General features: G+C 39.4%; 1 protein-coding gene across 18 annotated transcripts in view; it reads right to left on the reverse strand.

Annotated features, from left to right (window-relative positions):
• LOC115209152 (polypeptide N-acetylgalactosaminyltransferase 1) overlaps window positions 1–19799 on the reverse strand; it is a 612460-nt gene that overhangs the window by 204827 nt on the left and 387834 nt on the right. Inside the window, exon 1 of one of the 18 annotated variants that reach the window (XM_036502214.1) lies at window positions 11626–11993. The exons of the other annotated variants lie outside the window; for them this stretch is intronic. The gene's annotated coding sequence lies outside the window, so the exon portion shown is untranslated. Of the gene's footprint in view, window positions 1–11625; window positions 11994–19799 lie in introns of those variants that run through there. 18 annotated transcript variants of the gene reach the window in all.

A 19799-nucleotide genomic window follows, 5' to 3' on the forward strand; every position in this document is an offset into this window, starting at 1 on the left:
AGGTAATCAGAGTATGTGACAGAATACTTAAGATTAGATTAGTGCTTCATCATGGATTAGCAACCATTATGTCAGCCTATGCTCCTCAGCCGGGGTTACCCGATGGACAGAAAGACCGATTCTATGACACTCTGCTGCAGACTACTTCGTTGATGAATGACAGAGACCTTCGCTTTGTGGCTGGTGACTTCAATGGTCATGTTGGACGACATGCTGGGGGCTTCCATGGCGTACATGGAGGCTATGGCTATGGTTTCCACAACGAGGAGGTTGCTGGAGTTCTGCGATGCAAATAATCTTATGATTTGCAACACTAACTTCAGGAAACCTACCAGCCACCTAGTCACCTACCGATTGGGCCAACATACCAGCCAAATTGACTACATCCTTGCCAGGCAAAGGGAGAGATGGCTACTTATAAATGCCAAAACCTTCCCAGGCGAAGAATGTACCCCACAACATAGACTGGTAGTTAGTGACTTTAGGATCAGGACTAGGAGGACAACCAGAAGACGACCAACATGGAGAAGAAGGATCTGGAAGCTTAAAGATCCTGTGAATGGACAGAGATTTAGGGACATGCTACTTGAAGCCTTTGATGAAGTAGAAGGGGATAGAGTATCACATGGGGTAGAGGGCAACTGGACGTTTCTAAGGGACAACCTGCTGAGAGCCACTGACCAGATCTGTGGCTGGTGCAAAGTCCCCTCTCGTCCCAAGGTAACGTGGTGGTGGAACAGTGTTGTAGACAGGTCTATTAGAGAAAAGAGACAGACTTGGAAGCACTGGAAGAATGGTGGTAGCAGGGAATTGTATCAGACTGCTAAAAGGGAAGCTAGGAGACAGGTCTATCTAGCCAGAGGGGAAGCAGATAAGAAAAAATTTGCCAATGTTCTGTGGCGTGAGGACCAAAGACTGGAGGTGTTTCGCGTTGCAAGACAGTGTGTGAGAGAGAATTGTGATGTGGTAGGAGAGAAGTGTGTTCGCATGGAAGATTGTTCACTTGCGCTAAATGAGGATGCAAAGAGAGAGGTTTGGAGACGCCACTATGAAAGGTTGCTGAATAAAGAGAATGAATGGGATAAAGAGAGTCTGCCGAATGTTGACCCAACAGAGGGACCAGCTATCCGAGTTGATAGTTCCTTGGTAGTTAAGGCAATTAGAAGCATGAAGACAGGGAAAGCCCCAGGCCCATCAGGTATCACTGCAGAGATGCTCAAAATATCTGGTAGTGTCGGCTATAGCCTAATCACCCGTATAGTTAATCAGGTGATACACGAAGGAGTCATACGAAGGTGTAGCAGCATAATAGTCAACTGCTACAAAGGTAAAGGTGACGCCCTAGATACAAATAATTACAGAGGTATCAAGCTGTTGGATCAGGTAATGAAGGTTACAGAGAGGGTCATAGCCCAACTAATTAGAGAGAAAGTTAGTTTAGATGAGATGCAGTTTGGGTTCATGCCAGGGAAAAGTACCACTGATGCTATATTCCTGGTAAGGCAGCTGCAGGAGAAATACCTAGCCAAAGATAAGCCCCTGTACCTGACTTTTGTTGACATGGAGAAAGCCTTCGACAGGGTCCCCCGATCCCTCATCTGGTGGTCAATGAGGAAACTAGGGATAGATGAATGGTTAGTGAGAGCTGTGTGAGCCATGTACAGGGACGCTGCTAGTAAGGTGAGGGTTGGCAACGAGTACAGTGAAGAATTCCGGGTAGAGGTAGGGGTCCACCAAGGCTCAGTCCTCAGCCCCCTCCTATTTATCATATTCCTCCAGGCAATAACGGAGGAATTCAAGACAGGTTGCCCCTGGGAGCTCCTCTATGCTGATGACCTTGCTCTAATTGCTGAGTCACTATCAGAACTGGAGGAGAAGTTTCAGGTGTGGAAGCAAGGTTTAGAATCGAGGGGCCTTAGAGTCAATCTAGCTAAAACCAAAGTCGTAATAAGTAGGAAGGTAGACAAATCACAAACGCCTTCAGGTAGATGGCCCTGCTCGATCTGTAGAAAAGGTATAGGTAGAAACTCTATAAGATGCACCAAGTGTAAGCTATGGACACATAAGAGGTGCAGCAATGTCAAAGGAAGGCTAACTAGGAAGATGGTTTTTGTATGTGGCAGATGCTTGGGAGCATTAACTTCTGAATATCTGCAGAAGACAACTTCCGTCACTTTCCAGGGGGAAAAACTAGAAGCAGTTGATAGCTTCCGTTATCTTGGTTACCAAGTCAGTAGTGGGGGTGGGTGTGCTGAAAGTGTAACGGCTAGAGTAAGAATAGCCTGGGCAAAGTTTAGGGAGCTCTTACCTCTGCTGGTGACTAAAGGCCTCTCGCTCAGAGTAAAAGGCAGACTGTATGATGCATGTGTACGAACAGCCATGCTACATGGCAGTGAAACATGGGCCGTGACTGCTGAGGACATGCGTAAGCTCGCGAGAAATGAAGCCAGTATGCTCCGATGGATGTGTAATGTCAGTGTGCATGCTCGACAGAGCGTTAGTACCCTGAGAGAAATGTTGGACCTAAGGAACATCAGTTGTGGTGTGCAAGAGAGACGATTGCACTGGTATGGTCATGTGGCGAGAATGGATGAAGATAGGTGTGTGAAAAAGTGCCAATCCCTAGCAGTGGAGGTAACCCATGGAAGAGGTAGACCTAGGAAAACTTGGGACGAGGTGGTGAAGCATGACCTTCGAACTTTAGGTCTCACTGAGGAAATGACCAGCGACCGAGACCTTTGGAAATATGCTGTGCGTGAAAAGACCAGGCAGGACAAGTGAGTCCAGCCCACTTATGCATGCCTTTCCTCCCTTGGACACACAAAGACCTGTTGAGGCAAGCAAAGTCGATATCGAACCTCATCCGACGACAGGCACCTATGCCAACCCCACTTTGCTTGCGAAGACCTGTTGGGGCAAGTGAAATCGAAATCAAAATCGGAATCGAAATTGAACCAATCCTATGACTGGCACCTGGCAGATGCCAGGACCCCTGGACTGGAGATACATAAAAAGCACTATCCGAATCGTGGCCGATGCCAGCGCCGCCTCTACTGGCTTCCGTGTCAGTGGAACGTAAAAGGCACCACCCGAATCGTGGCCGAGCCAGTGCCGCCTCGACTGGCTTCCATGCAGATGGCATGTAAAATGCACCAATCCGACCGTGGCCGATGCCAGCCTCGCCTGGCACCAGTGCAGGTGGCACGTAAAAAGCACCCACTACACTCACGGAGTGGTTGGCATTAGGAAGGGCATCCAGCTGTAGAAACATTGCCAGATAAGACCGCAGCCTGGTGCAGCCTTCTGGCTTTCCAGATCCCCGGTCGAACCGTCCAACCCATGCTAGTATGGAGAACGGACGTTAAACGATGATGATGATGATGATATATATATATATATATATATATATATATATATTATTTTATTATATTTCTATACGAAAAATATATAGTGTAATGACTAACTCGTCTTTTGTGCTAGGCCACTGGTAATAATAATTTATTTTATTACCCTATTTGATTATGTTTTTATATATATATATATGTACATAATTATACATATATAAGCATATATACATATAAGTATCTATACATAAATACATAAGAATAAGTTGTGCTTTAGAAGACTTTTATATATAGAGTCTATACTGAGTGATGATATAGTATGGGTGGATTGTTGGAGTCCAATAATACCCTGTACACCTATTTGATTATGAAGATTTACAAACAAACTTTCTCAGTGAAACTCAATATACCTACCATTATAAATAATACCAAATGTTCTTTTTCGGACTCTTCATAATGTGATACAAGTCTTTGGTGTAGTAATTGCATGCGGCTGAAGAGGGCTTTAACCTATCTGTTATGTCGATTATACATTGATGTAAGAATAAGTTGTTTTATAAAGCTCAAAACAGGTATACCACGACATCCTTTGTGTTCTGTTTTTTATTTCATTTGATACATATATCCTCTCACCTCTGCTACTAGCTGGCATATACAGGTGCTTATACTTATTAAGTATTCACCCTATATATATATATATATATATATATATATACATACATACACACATACAGTTGCGGCCAAAATGTTCAGAACCGCATTGTTTTCGTCAGAAAAGTAGATATAAGTTTTTATCAAAGTAGTTTTATATTTTATAATTTTCACAGACAATAAATACAATATTAATTGTTATTGTCTGAGATTTTGGTGTAATTTGAGAGGATAATACAAAGGTTATGGATGATTTAGTGATTTACTGCAAAACCCATGCCGGCCAAAATGATCAGAACAGTTGAAAAAATAACAAAATAATCAAAAATTACAGAGAATACTAGAATTATTTAATATTTAGTGTGAAGCCCTTTAGCTTCAATCACACTCTGACATCTTCGACTGCATGAGGAAATTAAATTTTCAATTTCTTGCTGGGTGATCTTATTCCATTCTTCCTGAGGGCATTCCATAATTGCTCGGTTGTTTTAGGATTTCTGACTTTCGAACGTTCTCCTAGAATATTCCACACATTTTCAACAGGATTAAGATCTGGGCTTTGATCAGGCCAATCCATAACAATAACCTTTTCAGCCTTAAGGAAGTTCATGACCACCTTAGCCTTGTGACATGGGGCATTGTCCTGCATGAATATGGGTGGTCGCTTAGTTGAATTTCTCAGCACAGGCAAGACATGTTGTTTATAAACTTCTGCATTTACCTTTTCATGTAATCGCACCAAAGGGCCCACACCATCTCCAGATATCATCCCCCAAACCATGACACTTCCACCGAATTTAACACTAGTCTTAAGGCATTTAGGCAACAATTTTTCACCTACTTTTCTACGAATGTACCTTTTCCCATCTGAGCCAAATAGCACTTTTTATTCTTGGAGCTGATCAGTGGCTTCACAGCAGGTGCTCTTGCTTGTAGGTCATGTTCAACTAAACGACGAGACACAGTTTTCGAGATAAAGTTTTCTTCAATACAATGCTCATTTTCCGAGAAACAGTAGCAGCAGTTTTAAATCTGTCCTTTTTAACCAACTTTACCATAGCACGATCTTCTCTCTTGGTCATTTTTCTTGGCCTACCTGTAAACTTTCTTGCTTCACACGAACCACAATCATCGTAGACCTTAAGAATACCGTGTACAACACTTTTTGACTTGTTAACAATCTTTGCAATAGATCCAATACTTAAATTATCCTTCCTTCCAAACTTAATAATCTACTGATGAATTGGTAACGGAGTAAGTGGCATTATATTAATAAAGTACACTGCAAATATTCTTACTAATATTTAGTAAACGAACCATCACGTAAACACATTCAAAACATTAGAGTTCGCCGGTTGAATATACTAAAACACGGAGTAAAAGCAACCGTTCTGATCATTTTGGCCGCCATGGGTTTTGCAGTAAATCACTAAATCATCCATAACTTTTGTATTATCCTCTCAAATTACACCAAAATCTCAGGCAATAACAAATAATATCGTATTTATTGCCTGTGAAAATTATAGAATATAAAACAACTTTGATAAAAAATCCTATCTACTTTTCTGACGAAAACAATGCCGTTCTGAACATTTTGGCCGCAACTGTATATATAAATATATACTCTTTACTCTTTTACTCTTTTACTTGTTTCAGTCATTTGACTGCGGCCATGCTGGAGCACCGCCTTTAATCGAGCAACTCGACCCCGGGACTTATTCTTTGTAAGCCCAGTACTTATTCTATCGGTCTCTTTTGCCGAACCGCTAAGTACGGGGACATAAACACACCAGCATCGGTTGTCAAGTGATGTTGGATGGGACAAACACAGACACACAAACATACACGCACACATACATATATATATATATATACACACATATATACGATGGGCTTCTTTCAGTTTCCGTCTACCAAATCCACTCACAAGGCTTTGGTTGGCCCGAGGCTATAGTAGAAGACACTTTCCCAAGGTGCCACGCAGTGGGACTGAACCCGGAACCATGTGGTTGGTAAACAAACTACTTACCACACAGCCACTCCTGCGCCATTTATATGAAAATAAATATATAAAATTATATATATATATAAATAAAATTATATATATATATATATATATATATATAAATAAAATTATAAGCAAGACCACCACAGTCAAGACAGAGGATAGCCTCCCCTAACGCCTGCACAGTCATCACCCCAATACTTTTACTAAATATTGGGGGCCTGTTGCATTAAAATAAAAACAAAATTTCTTTCCTGAGATATCTTACTGCATGCAATCAAGCCCTATGCATAGCACTCGTGGAAACTCACCTCAGCCCTGACATAGAGGACGCAGAAATTCACGTACCAAACTATGCCATACTGCAAACAGACAGATGGACAGAAAGGAGCCATGGTGGAATTGCAGTATACATTCGTGATGACCTCACACCCCAGGTGTTACTGTCATACTCAAATTCGGTATGTGACTCTAATTGTATACATAAGACAACATAGTATATGTATATGCAATACATATTGCCCACCGGATGCTCCAAACCACATAGGCAAGTTGGAAGGTTGCCTCACAAGAATTAAAGAAATCTTCATGGATCTGGAACACCACGTGACCATATTTCTTATGGGTGATTTCAACTTCCCCAACGTCAAATGGCCCGAAGGTCTCATACTCTCAGGAATGACTCATAGCAAGCAAGCACAGGTGGAGTCCCTGCGCAACCTCACCAATGCCTTATTCATGGAGCAAGTTGTACTTAAACCAACTAGGGCGAATAACATTCTGGATCTCTGCCTCACCAACAATATGGACATCATTCATGATGTGAAAGTGACACCGACATTTGTCTCGGATCACAACATAACAGAGCTATCTATGCTTGGGCCGAAAGTAATCAGAGACATAGAGCCAAAAGGAAGCACCCGAAATCTCTCCAATCTGAACTTCCACAAAGCAGATTGGAAATCTATCCAAAAAGAGATCCTCAGAGAGGACTGGCTGAAATGTCTCTCCACACCAGACATTGACATGAAACTAGAATGTTTCATGTCTTCTGTGCAAGCCATATGCCAGAAATATGTCCTGGAGCACAAGGCCAAAATAAATAGGAGCAACATTCCAAGAGATAGGAAGATCCTCATGAGACGACGAATGAAGGTTGCAAATCGTCTCAACCAACATCCCAAAAGCAGCGAAACGTCCCGCCTAAAAACAACACTGATAGAGATCGAAAAAAAGGCTGCAACAATCCTATGCGAGGGAGAAAGCAGACACAGAAGCCTGGGTTATAAAAAACATTAAGTCAAACCCAAAGGCCTTCTTTCATTACGTAAAAGAAACAGCCTCAGTACACTACAAGATAGGACCCCTCCTCCAAAAGGATGGCTCCCTCCACACAGACAGTCCATCTAAGATCAGTGAGATACTGAATGACCAATTCAAAAGTGTCTTTACCACCCTGTTGGAAGACAGACAAGTGAACGAACCAGTGGACTTCTTTGCCGCCTCACCTATAACCAGCGAGGCAGTTACAATAGAATACATTGACATTAGCGAAGAAGATGTACTACTAGCCATAGATGAAGTGGACACAAACTCAACTGCTGGTCCTGATGGTTTCCCAGCAATCCTCCTCAAATCATGTAAACATGCCCTGGCAAAACCCCTCAAGATTCTCTTCCAGATCTTTCTTACAAATGGCAAACTGCCAAGCAAGCTGAAGGAGGGAATAATATGCCAAATACATAAAGGGAGTAGAGCAGATGCCAAAAACTATCTCTCTGACTTCACACATCAGCAAAGTCATGGAACAGATAGTCAGAGGGAAACTAATCGCATTCCTTGAAAAAAATAACTTGCTAAGTGATACCCAACATGGTTTTCGACCAGATAGGAGCTGCCTGACCCAGCTCTTACAACATTATGATTGGGTGTTGAGGCAGTTACTCAACAAATCAAATGTGGATGTAATATACCTTGATTTTGCAAAAGCTTTTGACAAGGTGGATCATGATATGATATGCCACAAACTGCATGACCTTGGCATAGCTGGAAAACATGGAGTGTGGTTACATGACTTCCTGAAAGATAGGAGTCAGGCAGTAGTGGTTAATGGAGCCACCTCTCTGAACACACAAATAGTGAGCGGTGTTCCACAGGGCACTGCCTTGGGACCACTGCTTTTTATAGTGGCCCTCTCAGATATGCCCTCAAATGCCCGGATAGCCACTCTGGCAAGCTATGCAGATGATACGAAAGTCTCACAGAAAATACAGAACCCCAGCGATGTTGCACACCTGCAGTTGGAGTTGGACTCAATTTAAAGATGGGCTGAGGATAATAATATGCAGTTTAATGCCGAAAAATTCCAGGCCCTGCACTACCAGCATCCAAAACTGAATATAAAACTTACAGGATACACTGGTCCACAGGGAATTTCAGTCCCAGAGTCTAAGTCAGTGAGGGACCTGGGTATCGACATGAGTGATGATACCTCTTTCCAAGTGCACATTACCAGGATGGCGACAAAGTACAGACGACTGGCTGGATGGATCCTAAGAACATTCAGAACCAGAGATAAGGAAATCATGATGGACCTCTGGGGAACATTCGTCCTCAACCGCCTGGATTACTGCTCACAGCTATGGTCACCCACCAGTGAAGATTCACAAAGAAGATCGTCTCTTTGCAACTGTTCAGCTATTGGAAAAGGTTGAAACAGCTAAGACTCTACTCCCTGGAGAGAAGACTGGAGAGGTATGCAGTACTATATATCTGGAAGATCCTGGAAGGAATTGTGCCAAATTTTGGCATTGTAAGCTACACCAATGCCAAAACAGGACGACACTGCATAGTGCCAAAGGTCCCAGCAATGCCATCATGCTTCAGGACCAGTTACTGCAGCAGCCTGGGTTTCAAGGGCCCACAGCTTTTTAATATTCTCCCAAACAGCCAGAGGAACTTGCACAAAGTAGATGTAGGGGTTTTTAAATCAAAGCTGGACCTCTTCCTGTCAAGAGTCCCAGATGAACCTACCAAATGAGGGTAGCTATATCAAACTCCATGCTTCACCAAGTGCCACATATTAGAGGAGGCTCTTAGTAATAAGTGTAGCAAAACGGCAGTGCATCAGCATGGCCACAGCTCTGAGCTGAAACTAAAAAAAAAAAATTATATATATATATATATATATATAATATATATATAATTACAGTGGTGGTGCCCCACCATGGCTGCAGCCTTCGAACTAGAACATTTTTAAGGATATATATAATTTTATATATACATATGTAATTAGATATATATATATATAAATTTGTTTAAGAAAAATGGTTTTGTGTTTATGTTTTCGTTTCTCATTGTGTTCGACGTTTTTTTGGTGTCCTGTACCCATATATGCATGTATATATACATATATATGTAGGTACGTACGTATATGTATGTTTTATTTATTAATTTGTCTATATATAAGTATATACACATATATAAGTATATATACACATAAATAAGTATATATACATATATATATAAGTATATATACATATATATATATAAGTATATATACATATATATATATAAGTATATATACATATATATAAGTATATATACATATATATAAGTATATAAACATATATATTTATAAACACACACACATATATACATAAATATATATATATATATATATATCATACAGAAATATACACATACACATATTACCTTGGATGTGTCCCTGTCATTGTATTGTGGCTATGACAGGGCATACTAATCAACACAATAGTTATTTTTTTAAGTCTCGTATTTATTCTATTGTTGTCTTTCGCGAACAGCTAAAAGGAAACGTAAGCAAAGCAAAAGCGTTTGTAAATCTATGTGAATAGGACACGGGACACGTATACATATGTGTATATAGACACGACATGCTTCCACACATTTTCAATCATCGAAACTCACAAGTGATTTGTAGTCCAGGGCTTTAGTAGAGGACATTTTGCCAAGGTGTAAAGCGTTATTGAAACCCAAACCCCGCGTTTGCAAAGCAAACTTCTTAATTGCACAGCCGTGCCTGCAGCTATGAAAAACCGACAACATATATACAAATGAATTACATCTGTATAAATATACATAATTATTCATACATACACGTACACACACACATAACCATACATACATGTATTTCAATCATCATCATTTTAACGCTCACTTTTCCACGCTTGTTTGGTTTGGATAGTGTTTACTGAGGTAGATTTTCTACCTGGTAATGCTTGTGACATTCATTTAAAACTAACACATGATGTCAAGATAAGGAACACACATAGAAACACACACAAAACGGGTCTTTCAGTTTCCGTCTAACAAATTCACTCAGAAGGCCCGGAGCTATCGTAGAAGGTATTTGCTCAAGGTGTCACTCAGTGGGGCTGAACCCGAAACCATGTGGTTGTGAGTTGTCAGCGGGATTTGAGTGTTTGAACGAATGCCACATAGTATTTTTCTGATGCTCTAACAATTTCGAGAAGTCACAGCTATATTTCTGTTCGAAGAGAAATCTATCCCAGTATATTATATTAATTTGACGAAAAGTTAATTTGATTATTGGAAGGAAGAAAGGAAAGGAAAGGAAGACAGAGGGAACAAAAGACAGGAAGAAGCACAAACAGAAAGATAGAAAGAAAGACAAAACGTAAAGTTGTCACCAGCAGAATTTGAACAAGCAACTGCGATGTGAGAAATTAAATACCGCATTGAGATGAAAGCTGGACGAAGTCCAGCGCCTAAGTCTTTCTTGTAAGTAATAAAGTGTACATAGAAAACACGTTAATATCACTATGTCGTACATGTATATTTCTTATCTACCTGCAGGAAGTAAACAAACGCTCATGTTGATGCTCATTAAAATGTTAAATGAAATACTGATGTTAATAACAGTAAGAATCATGCTAATTTAATGTAACAGTTTGGAACCTTAACCACTATGTTTTTTCCCCACAACTAATTATATACAGTGTTCGCGTATGTATGCAGTAAATGTATATGTGCATGTTGTGGGCGGAGGTAAAGAATACGCACACAAGTTTTCGGCGTAACAATAACCCTAAACACTGGGTGTGCGCATTCTTTACTTTCGTCCTGTTGTGTGTGGGTATGTATGTATGTATGTATATATACACACACACATATGTAGAGAGAGAGAGAGATGAAAAGTGGTATACATACACACACACACAAACAGTGTGTATGCGTGTGTGCAGTATGTGCATGTGTAATACACAACTCTAGGGGTGACAAGTTCAAAAAGAAGCCATGTCCGGCCCGATGCCCCACAAACGAAACAATATCGGACTTACAATTATGGAATATATATATATATATATATATATATAAAACGAAAGAAAAGTACACGAAAATAATGTGTATAGGAAAGCAATAGAAGCTGTAGGTAAAATATCAGACTAACAGTTTGATCACTGATGACAGAGAATGCGAATTCCGGTGTTGAATTCCATCGTAATACCCAATAAACTTCTTCTCCTAAGTAACACCACATACTCTCCTAATAAATAAGTTGTACAGTAGTGGTAGCATCAAAAAGCAGCAGCAGTGACAGCAGCAATAAACACATGTACTCACGTTATTTGTAAAGCATCGTGGAGAAAGCTCTGCGCCTCAAAACTTTTAAGCTTTGTCAACCTTTCTGAAGATCGCTGGGGTGGTGGACAGGTTTGTCTATATTAAATACTGCGGACAGAGAATATAAACGTTTCTCATCGGCTACTAAATCTAAGTTTAAGAGAAACGCCTTATCTACTGTACAGGGTGTCGCAAGTTAGCACACGCCCTTGATATAAGTGGGCATTAAATGACGTGTTGACAGAATTTCGTGTATATAGATTTTTTTTTCTCTTTTGTTATATTTTAAACTTTTTTTCTTTTCTAAGCGTGTTAGTTGGCTGAGATATAAAATCTACGTGTCGTTCAACTGTTATAGGTAAGACGGTGAGACTGCTGTCGTCACATAAGTCAGACAAAGAGAGATAACTTATTTTCGTTCCACACTTGAAATAATAATACTCCTAACAACGATTTTTAACATTATAAAAAAACAAAAGTAATCAGGTCTCTAGGAAAGTAAAAATGGAAATATTGGTGTGTGCGTGATGGCTGGTGCAGATCAGGTTTACACTTACTCTGATCGAGTAGGCTAACAATCAACGACATTCCAACCGTGACCATCCCGAATTTTCCTTACATTCTGAGGTTTTCACTCGTCTATGTTAATGCAGCAGAAGGGACACGTAAGATGCGTTTACGTCAGGAGTCGGTAGGTAGGTTTTTGTGCACAGGAGTATTGAAAAATGAACCATGTGCTTGTTATTACGCCGCTGTCAAGAAATTATTTTAGAATGTCTAAACAACTTCACAACGTACTTAAGTCTTCAGGAAAAAACTACACTTGACTTCACTTGAAGAACTGGGTTGGTATAGTTATAATAAAAAAAATCAAAACTTCTTTTCTCTTTTGTACTTCTCTCTACTTTAGAAACAATAGAAGTTCCGGCATAGTTTCGGTTGTAGTAGCACAGATTTCCGTCGATTTCCGTAAAAAACTTCTATTTTTTTACATAAGTAATGAGAGCGAAAGAGACTAAGAGGAAGCGATTTTACGACGAGAAGGTTTCACTTTGAAGTCGGCCTGTGTGTGTTTGATGGGGTGTGGGAGACAGACAGTATGTTGTGTAAGTGAAGTGCTTCTGTTAGTGTGTGCGAAGAGAAAGAGAGAGATAACTGATTTTTTACTCGGTGTATGTGTATATGTATGTCTGCATGTATGTGTGTGTGTGTATGTATCTATGTATGTGTGTGTTTCAAAGAGAAACCTTCTCGTCATAAAATCGCTTCCTCTTAGTCTCTTTCGCTCTCATTACTTATGTAAAAAAATAAAAGTTTTTTACGGAAATCGACGGAAATCTGAGCTACGACATGCGAAACTTCGCCGAAGTTCCATTTACATTCAGCCATGCAATAGAATTTTTCTGAAAAGTAAACTACCTTAAACCCACGAACTATATATTTGGTCATTACTTCAGCTTTATTATTATTATTATTATTATTATTAATATTATTGTTGTTGTTGTTATTATTATTATTTTAGTTTCTTTGTCAAAGATCTTTCGTCACACGTCCTGTGACCTCTTCAAAGACTCTCTATCCCACGTGTCTCCTCTTGATCTGTTTGTTCCAATCTTTTTATTTTTGGAAAATAAATCATTACATGGGAATGGAGAGTTCCACAATCTATTGAAGAGAACTACTTCAAAATTTCTTTCATCATAAGGAAAATTTTGAGCAGTCTAGCAGAATCTATTCCTTTCTAATCAACATTAAAATAGACCTCAATCCATATAGTATTCCTACAGGAGACAAAAAGTTGCAGTAATAGACGATACCTAATTACAGCAAAGGGTACATAGGACCAATGGAGAGATAAAGGTTTCTCATGGCTATACTGCAGTATGGAGGATAAAAAAAAAAGACAAAATATCTGATCTGTTAATGTCTCCATCAAAAGCCTACTGTTAACGAAATTAATAAGTATTAGCTTTTATTTGCAAGAAAGAAATTATGTGACCAATGCAAGCAAAGTGAAATGATTATGGTTAAATTGATACTGAGTAGTCATCTATAGTCAGCATTCTAATAGTGTGCTTCTCCCTACTCTTTGGGAAGTATCATATTGAATATATTATTATTAGTAGTAGTAATAGCAGAATGGCAAACTGGTAGAAACATTAGCATATCAGAAAATATATCTTGTGACATTTGCTTGAGCTCTTTAGACCATGAGTTCAAATTTTGCTGAGGTCAACTCTGCCTTTCATTGCCCAGTCCCAGGTTGACAAAATGATGTACCAGTCAAATACTAGGGTTGCTGGTATTGATTAAACCCCTCACTCTCAAAACTGCTGGCCCTGTACCTAAATTAGAAACTATTATTAGTAGCAATAGTAATAGTAGCACTCATGCCATTGTAGACTGCCTTTAGATTACCTTGTACCATATTCTTTGCAATAACATGGCATCTAGATTTTTACTTTGATAAATATCAACACTAAGGTAGGGTCTGGCTTGAAACACAAACATTATTAGAATCAATGAGATGGAGAGCTCACTGAATTGTTAGCATGCCAGACAAAATGCTAAGTGGCATTTTGTCCACCTTTATGTTTGAACTTCAAATTCCACCAAGGTTGATTTTGTCTTTCATCCTTTCAGGATCGACGAAATAGGTACCAGTTGAGCACTGGGTCAATATAATCAACTAGCCACCTTCCTAAAAATTTCAGGCTTTCTGCCTGTGACAAAAAGGATTATTAGAATCTATGAAACAATTATCATAATAGATAATTATCTAAAGTCAGATGAATTCTAAATAACACAGGAAATCAAATGAACATCGTTGAAATTAACTTATAGCAGACTTACATATAAGTCAGGCACTGAGTTGTATAGAAAAATGTGTACTTAAATATCTTTTATTTGTTTCAGTCATTAGACTACAGCCATGCTGGGGTACCACCTTGAGGAGTTTAGTTGAACAAATTGAATCCAGTACTAAGATCAGTACTTATTCTTCCAGTCCCTTTTGCCAAAAGTTACAGGGATATAAAAAAAAACCAACAAAGGTTGTCAAGCAGCAGTTGGGGACAAATGCAACAAAAAAGACACACACACATACATATATATATATATATATAATGAGTTTCATCTAGCCTCAATTTACCAAATCTGCTCACAAGGTTTTGGTCAGCCCAAGGCTATAGTAGAAAACACTAGCCCAATGTATCATGTAGAAAACATTAGCTCTATATTCAGTGGGACTGAACTCTAAACCATGTGGTTGGGAAACAAATCTTACCATACACCCATTACAAAAATACATTCCATAAATTCATATACTAAATACTCTAGCAATCTATTCAAGACTTAATTCTAATTTGGTAAAGTTATTAAAAGAAAAGAAAAAATAAGCAAAAAATTCCCATGAGCAAAATTGAAATCAATGTTAAGCTGATTTATCATAATAGCAGCCCTGCACACAAAACTACTGTTCAAATTTAATGATAGTTAACTATGTTAGAGTAGTTAAGTAGTTGCTGTAGAGTTACTGAATACAACAACTTACACAGTAAGACAGATAATTACTAGTTAAACCTGTGGCAAATAATTTAACAAAGTGTTATAATATTGATAAATAGCTTCTGAAATAATAATGATTGAAATAACTTCACAAAAAATAAACCCATCTACTTTTATTCATATACCATGATGAGAAAGAAAACAAACAATACTTTAAAGATAAATAGTATACAACATATTTTCTTTTTCAATTCTGCAAAGCTTGGTACTCAGAGATCTGATATAATAATTTTTTTCAGCATATTTCTGGGCCATGGGTATCTTTCCCTGTTAGTATATATCACTTTTACAACTTGCCCTCATTATTTTAGTTTAAATAATTAGGAGTTGTGTATTAAGCAGTATTCATCATATCAAAATTTTTTTGTTTTGTTTTATCTTTATCCTGTAATTTGTGAAAAATAACCTTGTGTGTTTTAAGTTGCAAACATCAACTACTGACCCAGTGTGTCTCGGATGGTGTTAGTGACAAGAGGGCACCAAGTGCAACTCTAATAATATAAACATCACAAATCCTGTTTTTGAATTTTCTTCATAATGAACATAAATTTTATTGATATTCACATTGTCCAACTTATACCAGCATAGAAGATGGACTTCTAGTTTTCTCATAGGAATGAACATAAAATGGATTAACCCATTCCTGGACCCAAGATGATTGCTTATTTAAACTTTTACAACAGTACTTTGTGCACAAGTTTAGACACAAAACCAATGAAAATCATTAATGTTAATGCAAAAAAAAAAGAAAAAAGAAAAACAAAAAACTAAACGGATAAAATATAGCCAAAAACTTGATTTAATTTTACTGTACCTGTACGGAGTAGAGTTGATAATTTAAGTGGAAGGTGGTGAAGAAGGAGAAAGGAAGAGATGTTATTGTTTAAAAACGGAGTCCTCTTCCATGAAATATCAGGTAACTGGCTTTCTAAGGTTTTTTGTTTTTAAACTTTTTCTTTGTCTCTCAGCAACACTTAAGTCTGAGATTCACTGGGCCTCTACATCACTAAAAATTTGTTCAATTTGTTTTTTTACTACATTTTAATTTGTTTCTAAAGTGAGACATGATATTATCATTGTCAATGTTTATGCTGAAGCATGCTACAAATTTATCAGGGTGATTTCACACTATAAAACTTTGCACCACACTCCATTTTGCACAAATTTCATATAGCAGAGAACTACAACATCCTTCTCCTTCCCAGCTGTTGGTACATTTGATGTATAAGTGAGTTTGATTCTGTTGCCCTCATGTATACCTCATGTTTGCTGTCTAATTCCTTTTTGAAGACATCTACTTCTATCTTATGCAAATTTTAAAATTTTTGTGGCAGGGTATTGAAAAGCTGTGGGCCTTTGAACACTAGACAATTGCAATACCTAGTCCTCAATTTAGATGGAGTGGACGGCACCTTTGATACAATACAAAGGCAGCAGGTTCTGGCATTTGTATAACACTCAATGCTAAAGTTACATACTAGCCCTTCTAGGAATTTTCATATGTATATTATTGTGTATCTGTCACACCTTCACTCCAAGGAGCAGAGCTGTAGTTTTCTCAGCCTATCTCTATAGCTCATCCACTGCACTGTTTGAATCTTCTTAGTGTAGGGGCATTGGACTGCTCCAAGCTCCACTGTTAGTTTGGCACTATGCGGTGACCATAACTGGGAACAGTAGTCCAGGTGGCTGAGAACAAAGGTTCTCCACAGGGTCAACATAATTTCTTGGTCTCTTGTCTTGAGGGACCTCAGTATCTATCCTGCCAGTTGTTTGCATTTTGCTGTCATCTTGCTTATGTGCATATGAAATGCTGTGTCATTGCACATGCTGATCCCCAAGTCTTTCACTGCCTGTAACTCTAATATTGTAGTGCTTTCAGGTCCTGTAAATGTACATTGTACTGTATTTGTACTTAGTTTATATTGCAGTACTTGAAATTTTCCAGCATTAAACTGCATGTTGTTTATTTTAGTCCACTTGTAAACTGAGTTCAGGTCCTGCTGTAAACTTGTAACATCCTCTTGGTTTTTTTACTGCCTGGAATAATTATGTGTCATTGGCATAGCTAATGACAGTGGGCATATCTAACAGGCCTATTATGAACAGTAATGACCCCAGAACAGTTCCTTGGGGGACGAGACGATTTCAGTTTCTTGAGAAAGGGCACCATTGGTTGCAACTACCTGACTTCTGTTATTAAGCAAGTCATGCAGCCACTCTCCCAGTTTACCAGCGATGCCAAGGTCTTGTAGCTCATAACTTATCATGTCATGATCTACCTTATCAAAAGTCTTTGCAAAGTCAAGGTATATCACACTGACATCTGAATGGTCAAGCAGCTGTTTCAAAACCCAGTCATAGTGCTGAAGCAACTATGTGAGGCAGCTTCTTCCTAGGCGGAAGCCATGCTGGGTATTGTTCAGTAGGTAATTTTCTTCTTGGAACATAAACCAACTACTTTCTGATGAGGCACTCCATGACTTTACTGATATGCGAAGTCAGAGACATTGACCTGTAGATTTTGGCCTCTGCTCTGTTTCCAACTTTGTGAATAGTGCATATACTACCTTCTTTCAGCTTTTTAGGAAGTATATCACTTGCAAGGAAACCCTGGAAAAGTACCGGAAGTGGTTTCGCTAAAGCCTGCTTACATGGCTTTATGTAGATATAACTTACTTGGAAGAGGATGTGTGGAGTTCAATCATATAATAATATAAATAATAACAAAAAAAGGCTGGTCATTTGCGGCCTTCATTCTTCAGTCAAGTACTAGAAGTCATGACAATTTCGGGCAGTGATCCTAAAAATGGTTATATAATGTATGTATATATATATACATATATATTTACGTATATTTATATACATATATATATATATGTATATATATATACATATATATTTACGTATATTTATATACATATATATATATATGTATATATATATACATATATATTTACGTATATTTATATACATATATATATATGTATATATATATATACGTATATATATACATATATATATACGCATATATATACATATATATATATATATATATACGTATATATATGATGTACCCAGTGTAAGCTATGGACACATAAGAGGTGCAGCAATGTCAAAGGTAGGCTAACTGGGAAGATAGTTTTTGTATGTGGCAGATGCTCGGGAGCATTAACCTCCGAAAATCTGCAGAAAACAACTTCCGTCACTTTCCAGGGGGAAAAACTAGAAGTAGTTGATAGCTTCCGTTATCTTGGTAACCAAGTCAGTAGTGGGGGTGGGTGCGCTGAAAGAATAGCCTGGGCAAAGTTTAGGGAGCTCTTACCTCTGCTGGTGACTAAAGGCCTCTCGCTCAGAGTAAAAGGCAGACTGTATGATGCATGTGTACAAACAGCCATGCTACATGGCAGTGAAACATGGGCTGTGACTGCTGAGGACATGCGTAAGCTCGTGAGGAATGAAGCCAGTATGCTCCGATGGATGTGTAATGTCAGTGTACATACTCGACAGAGCGTTAGTACCTTGAGAGAAATGTACCTAAGAAGCATCAGTTGTGGTGTGCAAGAGAGACGATTGCGCTGGTATGGTCATGTGGCAAGAATGGATGAAGATAGGTGTGTGAAAAAGTGCCAATCCCAAGCAGTTGAGGGAACCCGTGGAAGAGGTAGGCCCAGGAAAACCTGGGACGAGGTGGTGAAGCATGACCTTCGAACTTTAGGCCTCACTGAGGAAATGACCAGCAACCAAGACCTTTGGAAATATGCTGTACGTGAGAAGACCAGGCAGGACAAGTGAGCTCAGCCCACTTATGAATGCCTTTCCTTCCTTGGACACAAAGACCTGTTGAGGCAAGCGAAGTTGATATAGAACCTCATCCGACGACAGGCACCCATGCCAACCCCCTTTGCTTGCGAAGACATGTTGGGGCAAGCGAAATCGAAATCGAATTGAACCAGCCAGGATCCCTGGTCTGGTGGTACGTAAAAAGCACTATCCGACTCATGGCCGATGCCAGCGCCGCCTCCACTGGCTTCCGTGCCGGTGGCAGGTAAAATACACCAATCCGACCGTACGACAGGCACCCATGCCAACCCCCTTTGCTTGCGAAGACATGTTGGGGCAAGCAAAATCGAAATCGAATTGAACCAGCCAGGATCCCTGGTCTGGTGGTACGTAAAAAGCACTATCCGACTCGTGGCCGATGCCAGCGCCGCCTCCACTGGGTCCGTGCTGGTGGCACGTAAAATACACCAATCCGACCGTACGACAGGCACCCATGCCAAACCCCTTTGCTTGTGAAGACATGTTGGGGCAAGCAAAATCGAAATCGAATTGAACCAGCCAGGATCCCTGGTCTGGTGGTACGTAAAAAGCACTATCCGACTCGTGGCCGATGCCAGCGCCGCCTTGACTGGCTTCCGTGCCGGTGGCACATAACATACACCAATCCGACCATGGCCGTTGCCAGCCTCGCCTCGCACCTGTGCAGGTGGCATGTAAAAAGCACCCACAACACTCACGGAGTGGTTGGCGTTAGGAAGGGCATCCAGCTGTAGAAACATTGCCAGATAAAACTGGAGCCTGGTGCAGCCTTCTGGCTTCCCAGA

This window comes from Octopus sinensis, linkage group LG1 (assembly GCF_006345805.1).
Source record: "Octopus sinensis linkage group LG1, ASM634580v1, whole genome shotgun sequence".
In the NCBI taxonomy this organism is placed as follows: Eukaryota; Metazoa; Mollusca; class Cephalopoda; order Octopoda; family Octopodidae; genus Octopus; species Octopus sinensis.